Source organism: Paramormyrops kingsleyae, chromosome 16 (assembly GCF_048594095.1).
Source record: "Paramormyrops kingsleyae isolate MSU_618 chromosome 16, PKINGS_0.4, whole genome shotgun sequence".
NCBI lineage: Eukaryota > Metazoa > Chordata > Actinopteri > Osteoglossiformes > Mormyridae > Paramormyrops > Paramormyrops kingsleyae.
Window position 1 is genome coordinate 22,238,794 of NC_132812.1, and position 10,681 is coordinate 22,249,474.

Consider the following 10,681-nt stretch of genomic DNA (forward strand, 5'->3'; position numbering starts at 1 on the left):
AAGGCCCTATTTTTGAGATAGCAGACGAACGGAGCTACAGACCTGAACACAGTCTGGAGTAGGGTGCTACACCATCCTCCCTTGTTCAGTCTGACAGTTTTCTGTAGGTACAAACTCATTTACTCGAACATCACTATGACATCACACACCTAAAGACTATCTACTGAAATGGACCAATGGGTGCACTTTGCTCTGAATTTGCAGCAAGTTCAACATGTTTAGTGTATGAGGTATGTAACTCAAAAACTGGTGAAGTTTCAAAAGATGTCTACAAACGTGTGCTAGTGAGACTTAAATGTATGCAATTACAACATTCGGGAAATTCATGCATAGCAATCGTGGCTTATATGATTTGTAATTAGTTTTTGGGGTATTACATTATATTTAGCAAAATATAATGTAAAAATTTTTAATATTTTATCCAAAATCTAGCTTACTAGTAATGTAAGAATTGTATGTGCATAACATGCGATGTTGGTATTAATTATATTACCCTGCACCTATTATTATTTGGAAGAGTATAGTACACTTCAGTTTTATTTGGAGGTTTGTAACCTATGGACTTTTTTAAGTAAAGAAAAAAGAGAAAAGGGTCAGTGTTGTGTTATTTGGTGAATTTAAACATACTGGAAGCTGACATTTGTTTTGTTATTTAAATCTGATGCACCTGTTCTTGTCTGGTAAAGTTGGGTGTACAGCAGCTCATTTTCAGTTAATTGTTATTTGTACCTCTTACAGCGCACTTTGCTTCAGTAAGAGGAGACCCTGTAACTTAGTGCAGTTTGGGGGAAATTGCAATTTGCAAAGTTCAACAATTTTGTTTTATTATGAAAATAGAACTTTGCATTGAACAAAACTGATTTTTGTTTGTATATGCCGTCAATCACAATTTCTTAAAGAAAATCAGAATCGACAAAAATCAGTAATCGGAATCAGCCAAGAAAATTGCGATTGGTGTATCTCTAATGCGAAGTGATACACAACTGAGAACACAAGGTCAGCCAATCCCTGGAGCAAGACAAGGGTAAGGGCCCTGCTCAGGAACCCAGTGGTGAAACCACTCTGCCCATACTGGGAATTGAACCAGCAACCTTATGATCAGGACACCATCCTAACCTGCTGAACCACATAGCATCCCCAGCAGCAGATTAATATTTAATACTTCTTTAATTCACAATGTCCAGAATCCATTTCAATGATTTCCTTCCATTTACCTATCCATCCATCTTATGCACTTATACTGTTCAGGTCTGTGAGGGGTCTGGAGCCTATCATGGAGGCTACAGGGCCAAGGCAGGGAACTACCCAGGACGGGTACCAACCACAGGGCCCAAGGCAGGGAACAACCCAGGACGGGTACCAACCACAGGGCCCAAGGCAGGGAACAACCCAGGACGGGTACCAACCACAGGGCACAAGGCAGGGAACAACCCAGGACGGGTACCAACCACAGGGCCCAAGGCAGGGAACTACCCAGGACGGGTACCAACCACAGGGCACAAGGCAGGGAACAACCCAGGACGGGTACCAACCACAGGGCCCAAGGCAGGGAACTACCCAGGACGGGTACCAACCACAGGGCACAAGGCAGGGAACAACCCAGGACGGGTACCAACCACAGGGCCCAAGGCAGGGAACTACCCAGGACGGGTACCAACCACAGGGCACAAGGCAGGGAACTACCCAGGATGGGTACCAACCACAGGGCACAAGGCAGGGAACTACCCAGGACGGGTACCAACCACAGGGCCCAAGGCAGGGAACAACCCAGGACGGGTACCAACCACAGGGCCCAAGGCAGGGAACAACCCAGGACGGGTACCAACCACAGGGCCCAAGGCAGGGAACAACCCAGGATGGGTACCAACCACAGGGCACAAGGCAGGGAACAACCCAGGACGGGTACCAACCACAGGGCACAAGGCAGGGAACAACCCAGGATGGGTACCAACCACAGGGCCCAAGGCAGGGAACTACCCAGGATGGGTACCAACCCATCACAAGGCAGGGAACTACCCAGGACGGGTACCAACCACAGGGCACACTCACACACCATTTCCTTCCATTTATTAATAGCTAATTATCAATCTAACTAATAAGCTCATTTTCGTGGCTGACGTTCCTACTAGTAGTAGGATAATAGACATGAGACATTTTGAGAAGACAGTGGTCACTGAGGCTCTTTAAAGCTGCATTTTGTGAAGAAATTTATTTAAAATATTTTCTAGAAATTTGTAAATTTCATAACCTCACTTCTGGGGCAAAGAAATGACCAGCTTTAAACCTATTTAACCACAGACTACATCGTAATCACTTTTAATAGCAATAATTATGTTTTGATAAATAGAATGTAAGCCTGTAACTAAATTTATACATATGAGGTGAAAATTTAGCATCACACATGTCAACCCCCAGCACGAAGTCAGGTTAGCATTAGCCTCCAGCAGCGAGCTGGACCGTGAAATGCAGGATGTCCCCAAAGAGAGGTCAGTTACGACAGCCTGGCCGACAGATAGGAGGCCCATCAGAACCATGGCAGACTTTGTGTACACTGAGCCTGTCAATGTTGTCAGGAATCTGGGGACCTTTCCTCAGTGCGAGGCAAATGGACGTGTGTTTGCTCCTGACAGAATCAGGCTTGAGACCCAAGGGCTTATTTTTTTGTCTTTATACTGGGGAAGAGGCAATTCACACTTACTGAAAGAGTCACTTTCATTCATGCATTTGGAGAACAGTGAATAAATCAGAATATAGCTTCATTTTACAGGGATATTTTATTATCCATATACATATGCATCCTTATCTCTAATTTAGAGAAATTTACATCTGCACATAGCCAAAGGGGCGATGTCATTAAGCATAGATGGATGCTTCCCAAAGAAATATAAAGTATGTTTACATACATTTCTAATAGGGTAACAGCAGCTCCACCTCTGGGACTGTGAACTGCAGCATTTCATTACAAATGCAGTTCCCATGTAAATGTCTAAGTAAGTGTTTTACACGCCGACCTAAGCCTCCGTCTCTTCTCCGTCACAGAGGCACCTTTTGGCACACATGGGAATTCTGGGATGCATGATTTGAGGTGCGAATGGAGGTGGGATTCGAGATGCGTGAGGTAAAAAGACATGCACTTGCCCCCCCCCCCCCTCCCAGGAGAGATCAGGATACTGCCTACGGAGCAGGGGTGGAGTATAAAATCAGATGTCACATCTCAGTGGTTCCCTGTTTGGTTTTAAGGCCCGTACTCCCCTGCTATCTGTGTTAGGCTCGATTAATAGGTTATAACCCCCCCATGGGAAATGAGGGTTATCTACCCAACCACATGACTCGAGTCCCTGGAACTCCTGAGGACAGCCTTCCATCATGTATTTTCACCTGATGCCCCATCGGATGCCGTCCCCTGTCTCCTGCTGCAGATCAGTTACTTCAGTGTTATTTTACAGCTGAGAAAACCACCCCTTCCCAGGGCAGAAGACAAGGTCATTCCTTCTCAATCTTACCACATAAAGCTTTGTGAGAAGAGTGTAGCAGGCTGTACAGTAGCAAAGATAATGTTCAGGTGATACAGAGGTTGCTTAAAATGAGGTACTTGAATTGCTCAGAGAAAATATCTGCATTAATGGATTAAAAAAATAAAAGTATTTAGAATAGTATTTAAAAATAGTTTTTCTGAATTGTCCACCCCCCCCCCCCCCCCAATAAAACTGTAGTTTACTGTACTGTAGATCACAATGTATTTTACCTTCCCTTGGTTTTCAAAAAGAATGAAAAAGGCATCTGTGAGTTTTTTAATTTCACTGGCAATTAATGCAGTACAAAGGCTCTTCAAATATAAAATGTAAAATATAAAATAAGCACTAAACAATTGGCTTCTCTACATCAATTTTTGTGATTGGGCTCTCCAAAATAAATCAATCAATAAAAAATCTCAAGATTGCACCAACTTTGCACAAACAGCATCTGCCATGCATTGGTATATACAGATATATAAGTACTTGAACCATTTCAAGAAAAAAAATCAACAAGAAAAAAGAAGAAAAAGCTAATGTTACACTGCAGCCAGACGTTCAGTCCTGCTATAACGCGTGATCCCCCCCGCGAGAAGATATCGCGGGCAGCTCGTGCTCCTGTCTTCTGCGCAGTGATACGACTGGTGTGTGGAGTTCGGTAGAAAAAAACTGTTCGTACAGTACATTACACTGCTCACTGCAGAATCTGTGGATTATATTAAATAAGTGGGTCATGATTTTTGGTAGGGCACACTGCTGTTGGATTTTTCAAATGTATTTTCTGGCGCTTTAATCAGCACAGAAAGAATGCCAACACACCCGACATTTCTGTGGCCGATATGTTCAAAACTAGGCAACTCGAATAACCAAGACAGACAGATAGCACTCAAGCCCTTCTAAAGTGCTGATACCGACAAATTGTAGTGTTAAACGTCAACACAGCAAGAGAGCGTATAACATTTGAAGTTGACTAGCCTGGCTAATCAGGCTGAAATTATTATGTAATAGAGCCATAGGATAAAACTAAAACTAACCTTAATATATATATAACTAACCTTCTTTTATTTGACTTTGAAAAGGTGTCGCAAGTGCGCTAAGGATGTACTAGAGCTGAGGCCGAGTCGACTCCTGTCGCGAGCATCCTGATCATCAGTAGCTGTTAACTTCATCAACCTGCTGCGAGAATGCGTTGATTTTAAAGGCGTTTTACATGATTACTACACAATCCTCCCACCCCCAAAGTTTAATTCTCTACTTGAGAGTTATTTTTAAAAGTAGCAGCAAACTTTTAGAAAGAGTTTAGAACGAGTGAATCGGGCATGAATACAAACAGTTGTATCAGCTATAAAAAGCAATGGTTTTAAATTAGTTTCTGGCAGTTCGCTACTTTAATCGATCCAGCATGTCCGCAAAGTAACTTTGTATTACTAAACTCCAAGGACCAGAAAGAAGTTCTGATATGTTCTCCGTCCTATCTCCATCTGCAAGGCGCGTGCACGGTTCTGTGAACATCCGCCACATAATTCACGTGGGGAGTACGGAAGACTGACAGGCGAGTATACGACTCGAGCAGAGCCGAAAATAGTCGAGCGTTGCCGAACGGTCCAACTTTTCCTTACCTACAGCTGCGCTCGCGTGCGGTGAAACGTTGACGTCAGAACACGTTCTCATGCCCGTTTGCAGTATCAACCAGCCCATTTGGGAAACGAAGAGGGGGGAAAAAAATCACACCTGAGCTCCTCATCTTACAGCTGAATCACATAAAGGTCACGTTATTCATGGATGCTAAACTCAGAATGGACCAGTGCATACTGTTATTTTATATTCACATATATTGGCAAGTGCATTTTCAAATCGGAATAAGCTGAAAAGTGATTGTAAATTATTTATTTAGTTTTATTTCTGTGTTTATCCCCTCTCTTCAACTTTGTTTTTTTGTTGTTAATATGCTTGTCGTTAATAGGCAATGTTAAAGATCTCTTGATCTCTATTTCCAGCCTGTTGTCGGTAAGTGCTGAGAGTGGACTTCGAGTTTACAGTCGCCCTTTTGTTAGCGCATGTCAGTTTGAATAGACCTTGCCGGTGAATGATTATAACCTGCGGTTAAAACATAATGCTATCATTCCACGTGTGGGTGGCTGTGAGTGAATTGTGCGTCGGTCTGATGTGCTGTATTCCGTCTTCGGTAATCGTGGTAACAGCCGACTGTTTTTGATTCACATACTAAGGTGACGTGTGTATGGGCACCAGTAGCCTCCGCTACCCCTCCCCCAACACAGTCACTAGTATTCCTCAGGCTGGAGCAGAAATGCCAGAAAAGGTTGAATATAACAGCAGCAGACAGGCAGAGACACACGGCTGACACAAGACGGCAGCTTGTGTGCATACTGCTGGAAGCTGTCAGGTGGGTTCGGGGCCTTACTGGCCTGCCTGTCATGTGATCACTACCTGTTCCCCCACAGAAAGTGCTGTGCCTGTGTGTGTGTGAGAGAGAGAGAGAGAGAGAGACTCCTCTGCAATGGTGGTAGATTTGCATTTGTTTGGCCTTGCCGCTAGAAAAACATATTGAAAAGCACTCTTGTCTCTGTAATGAATAACCCTAGTAGGCGACTCCCTGAAGCACAAAGCTAGAATGTGTAATTCAGGTGTCTGAGTCACTGGTCTGCTCCTGCAAGCCTTACCTCGCTAACATTTAAGGCTGCTGGATTATTGCCCTTCCATCCATCCATACTGCTTAGCCAGGATAGGATCCTGGAGTCTATAGCAGGGAGCAGCAACAGATCCTGGCAAGGGCAAGATGGGCAACAGCCTCTTCTGGGCGGGGGGGATGGAGCTTTCCTGGGGGGCACTATGTTGGCTTCCACCACCACTGCCAAGGAGCATTGGGCATAACTCAGGGGAACACTCTGGATGGGATATGAGTCCATTGTCGGGCACAGACACAGAGAGAGTGTAATTGCTGTTGGATTTAGTATATTTAGTATAATTGCATACTAATAGCCTAAACATTTGTCAGACTTTTATAAATACTAATTGACCACTCAATTCCGAAAAATGCAAGAGTATTTAAGGGACAGTAGCCCAAAGATCAAATAAACTGCAAATTTAATTAATTTGATTTATTCAAGGGGATAACTGTGGCATACTTTGATGGTCTTGTTTTGACATGAAACTATGTAAAAAATAATAATAATAATCCATCTGGGTGCAATGTCAGCCATCAGATGAGGCCTGAATTTGGGTCACGGTGTTGCTGGGAGGAAAACAAGCAACATTTTTTTATTTAGACTTTTTCCAGATCAATTTCATGCCTCCGCCACCTGGATCCGTGTTTCATGTCGTTCTTTCTCCCTCCTTACCGATTCTAAGAAGTGGATGTAAATAACATTTCTGTGAAAGTGGGCGCCTAACCCTGGAAGCACCTTCACAAGGAAGTCAGAACCTGCAGTCCTCAAAAAACCGAAAATAACGTGGAGTGCTGCTCCAGCTGCTTTTCCCTGACAATCAAGTCAGATTAAGTTTGTGAACCTTTTTTTTTTTTTTTTTATGTTTTTTTTTTTATCACACACACACACACACACACTCCCACACACGTTCACCAATTAAATGAGAACAGAGGATGGTGATCGATACTTCCCTACTCCCACATCAATGTATGGGACCTGAAGAAAACTATACTCACAAACCCAGTCACAATGTAAGCAAAGGATTGAGGATGCTGAGGACTCACTAAGAATGGAAAAACTGCTACACTTTAAGATAAAAGGGTACAGTTCTAGTGCAGTTTTGTTCCCCAAGACACAAACAACTTTAGTTTACCCCTAATGGTACAAAAATGTTCCCCGGAGTCCATTTCTGTACCTTAAATTAAACTACAAGTACATTAACCTACAGCTAGGGTACAATTGGCAGACCCTTGAGTGTACAGCCCCCAGTGCCAATTAATTGTACCCTCAAAGGTATAAATTGGCAGTTTTTTCTGACAACGTATGTGCACTGTGTTACTTAAATAGTTTCTGCGTATTTTGAAGAACTTCGAAGAATGCTAAAGCAGATGTACTGATGTTTAAGTGATGTTGTCATATGTATTTGTGTCACTTGATATTTGATTGACTAAAGGTAGACAGGTTAACAATGGTCAACCTTTGTTGGTTCATAAAACAGGTTCATTTCAAATCACTTTTCCTTTGGGTTAAATCAAGCCCAGTGTTCATATGTGACCTAAAATACAACGTGAATGTAGTGAAATAAATGCATTCATTCATCTCAGGTCACCAAAATGCCATTGATCAAGACTAGATTTTATACACCGATGGACATAATTCATCATTCATATTATTTAGTATTAATTCCATTTAATTTGGGCCAGTTGCATATCTATCATGCAGTTCAAGGACCTTCCAAAATAAACTTATTTGAATGCTAAAAAAGTTTTTTTAGGACGGCTAAGGAATTGGCTCCGTGGAATATTAAATTTAGCATTTGCCATGTGTCTGATGAACTGTCATATACACAAAGAAACATCTAAATTCAGTAATGAATCGCATGTATTTAGCCCAGCCCTGTAGACACAGCTCTATGTATTGTGGAAACAAAGTATCAGATCATAATCGTGAGTGACTTATTGCAAAACAATATCTGTTATTTGTCCGAGGGCCTCTGATATACAGTATCATGGGTAATAGAAGGAAAAGCAGAATGTATTGTTATTGTTGTATGTTGTTTTCTGCACTATTTTGTTCATCTGAATAAATTACTTTGGCTAATTACCCTATAATGGCTGCTGTTGTAGAGAGACCGACCAGCAGCCTCTATTTGGGGTCGGTGCTGTGACAACAATGCGACAATAAAGATTTGCAGCCCTCAAAGTGAAGTATTAACTCTTGGAACTTCACCCACCTATGTTTTTGCTGCGCTAATTACAGGTGTGACCTTATCCTGCGTTGTGTGCGGTCTTTAATCAGATTGTGGTATACACGTCACCCATGGCTGCTCAAACAGAGATAATTTAATGAATTAAACTCCGGTTATGAGACAATTATATGTCACGGCCCTGCATTTCCTCAGACAAATTGCCCTAATTAAGACTGTATATTCATACCCTGTTTGTTTCTTCCTACGAGCACGTCCACGCTTCTCACGCTTGTCGCAATCTGAAATTAGTTTTATTAAAACCTAGAGCAAATTATTTTTAATGCCACACGCAGGCGAGCCTGTGATCCTTCACCGTTTTTTTGTTCACTCAGGCTAGACAGGAGTAACAATAATTAAAATGTAATGAAATCTATTTTCCTGTTCATTGTGTCATTGATTATTCTACTATAAATATAGATCAGAGTTAACCACGGTCCAGGTTTTTTGATCCGACTAACCCTGATGAGCACAGTAAAGTAATAGATTTGGTGTGGGATACAGTGCTCAGCCCCCCCACCCTGAAAATAAACAGACAACACATTTTGTGTATGTGCTGCTTGTGCTGATCCAGCAAAGATGTGAAATAGCAGTTTGTCATGCCACTGCAGCACTAGAAGCTTAACTATGCAAAAAACTTTTCCCATTCGCTGAATTAATGTAAGACATTAACAGCACATGTGAAACAAACAGAGGAAACACGAACAACGTCAAGAACAATAATTCAGAATGGGTTTCGGTTAGTATGGTGTTTTGAGAGGGTAAATAGCCACAGTGAGACTGTTACCTCAGTCTCCCAGTCCACCATCAACAAATATAACTCTTTATCCTATTGGCCAAGGCTCCCAGGAGTGGCATTCAGGTTCACCATTAATAAAGCCAGTTTTGTGAATGTATGATCTTTTTTTTACTTTAACAATCCTTTGGGTTTTCAACAGCACCTTGCACAAATGTATTAAATTTATAATATCTTTCATTACTCATACCGTGCCTCTGTGTGATACAATATTACTGAGGACCAGTGCGATATGCTGGTGCTGAATTGAATCAATGCATTTCTGCTAAGAATATTACCAGGACAGACAAACTGCACATAAATATTGCCCTGTGGCTGGTTTCCTGCATTCCTACCATAAGGAACACCACTAAGGAAGCCCAAATGTTCTCAGAATATAGAGATTTTGAGTGGATTATGATTATTAGGGAAGTTAATGAGAAAATGGGAGTTTTAACTGACACCATTAAAGTGATAAAGAAGGGATTGAACTAGCATTTGGAGGGGATGATGGTCAATTGGGTTCACACTCTCCACTGTGGGAATCCATCATCAGGCACTGTCATCACCATCTGGACATCACCCTTTATATGCAAATTCACTCAGAAGACATATACACTGTACCTTATTGGAGAGGATCTTATTTAGTATAAAAGGGGATAAAGACCTTTATTTTGTATTTGAGCTGCCTTTCAATATCCATTTTATGTCTACACTATATCACATTAATTTTTTGCTGTAAATTGATTCAGTTTTCTAAGACCCACGTTGGTTAGAGATTCTGCCAGTGGATTCCTTAACCTGCCTTACCAGCGATGTACCGCAGTCGGCTCTCACCCCAGAGGCAGGACCTGCCAGCCACGAACCGAGCTGCCAGTGAGCTATGGCATCAATATAAGGAAGAAGACATGCAGCTCTTGGTTGTTGGGGAAAAAAACAGTATGTTGTCTTCTTAATCCACCCGCAGAAGGTCCTGGAGAAGCAGATCCTGACACATTCTCCAGTGAAGATGATCCCCCATCTAATTTAGCGTATGAGCCTGATGAGAGACAGCGCTGACCTTCTTCCTTTCATAAGGTGCATAATCAGTGTGGGAGAGCACAACCGAAGATAAACTAGCATTGACATCCAGTGGTCTGCAAGTCTCACCGAGGTTGGAAAATTGTTGATGCAGAAAGAAACATTGCTGTCTCCCAGGGGCCTCTTATCTCGTATCATTTGAGCCTAGCGGACTGCCTCTGTACAAACCCCATACAAGCAAATATCCACCTCGTGCCCACGTCTGGCGCTACCTCTACGAACCTGCATTTAAAGAATTAATGTTTCTAGAAACGGCCTTACTGAATACTTCAATCATGTGCACATTCACCAACTGGACATTGGTTTGGATGCCAATGCATTGACATGCATTGAATCCTAATACAAAGCCTAAACTTAGACCTGACCTAATAAATGCTAACCAATTCCAGAGCCCTTACCCTAA

The 10,681-nt window shown here is 42.2% G+C and overlaps 1 long non-coding RNA gene across 2 annotated transcripts; it reads right to left on the bottom strand.

Moving 5' to 3' along the window:
* Positions 1-3,866: 3,866 nt before the first annotated feature.
* LOC111858300 (uncharacterized) lies at positions 3,867-5,058 on the bottom strand. Of its 2 annotated transcripts, none has more exons than XR_002841554.2 (3): positions 4,946-5,058; positions 4,568-4,688; positions 3,867-4,218 (listed from the first exon to the last, which is right to left on the bottom strand). It is a non-coding gene; the product is annotated as an uncharacterized lncRNA (long non-coding RNA). The 2 variants fall into 2 exon arrangements; XR_002841555.2 differs by having other exon boundaries at positions 4,955-5,043.
* Between the last annotated feature and the right edge of the window lie 5,623 nt (positions 5,059-10,681).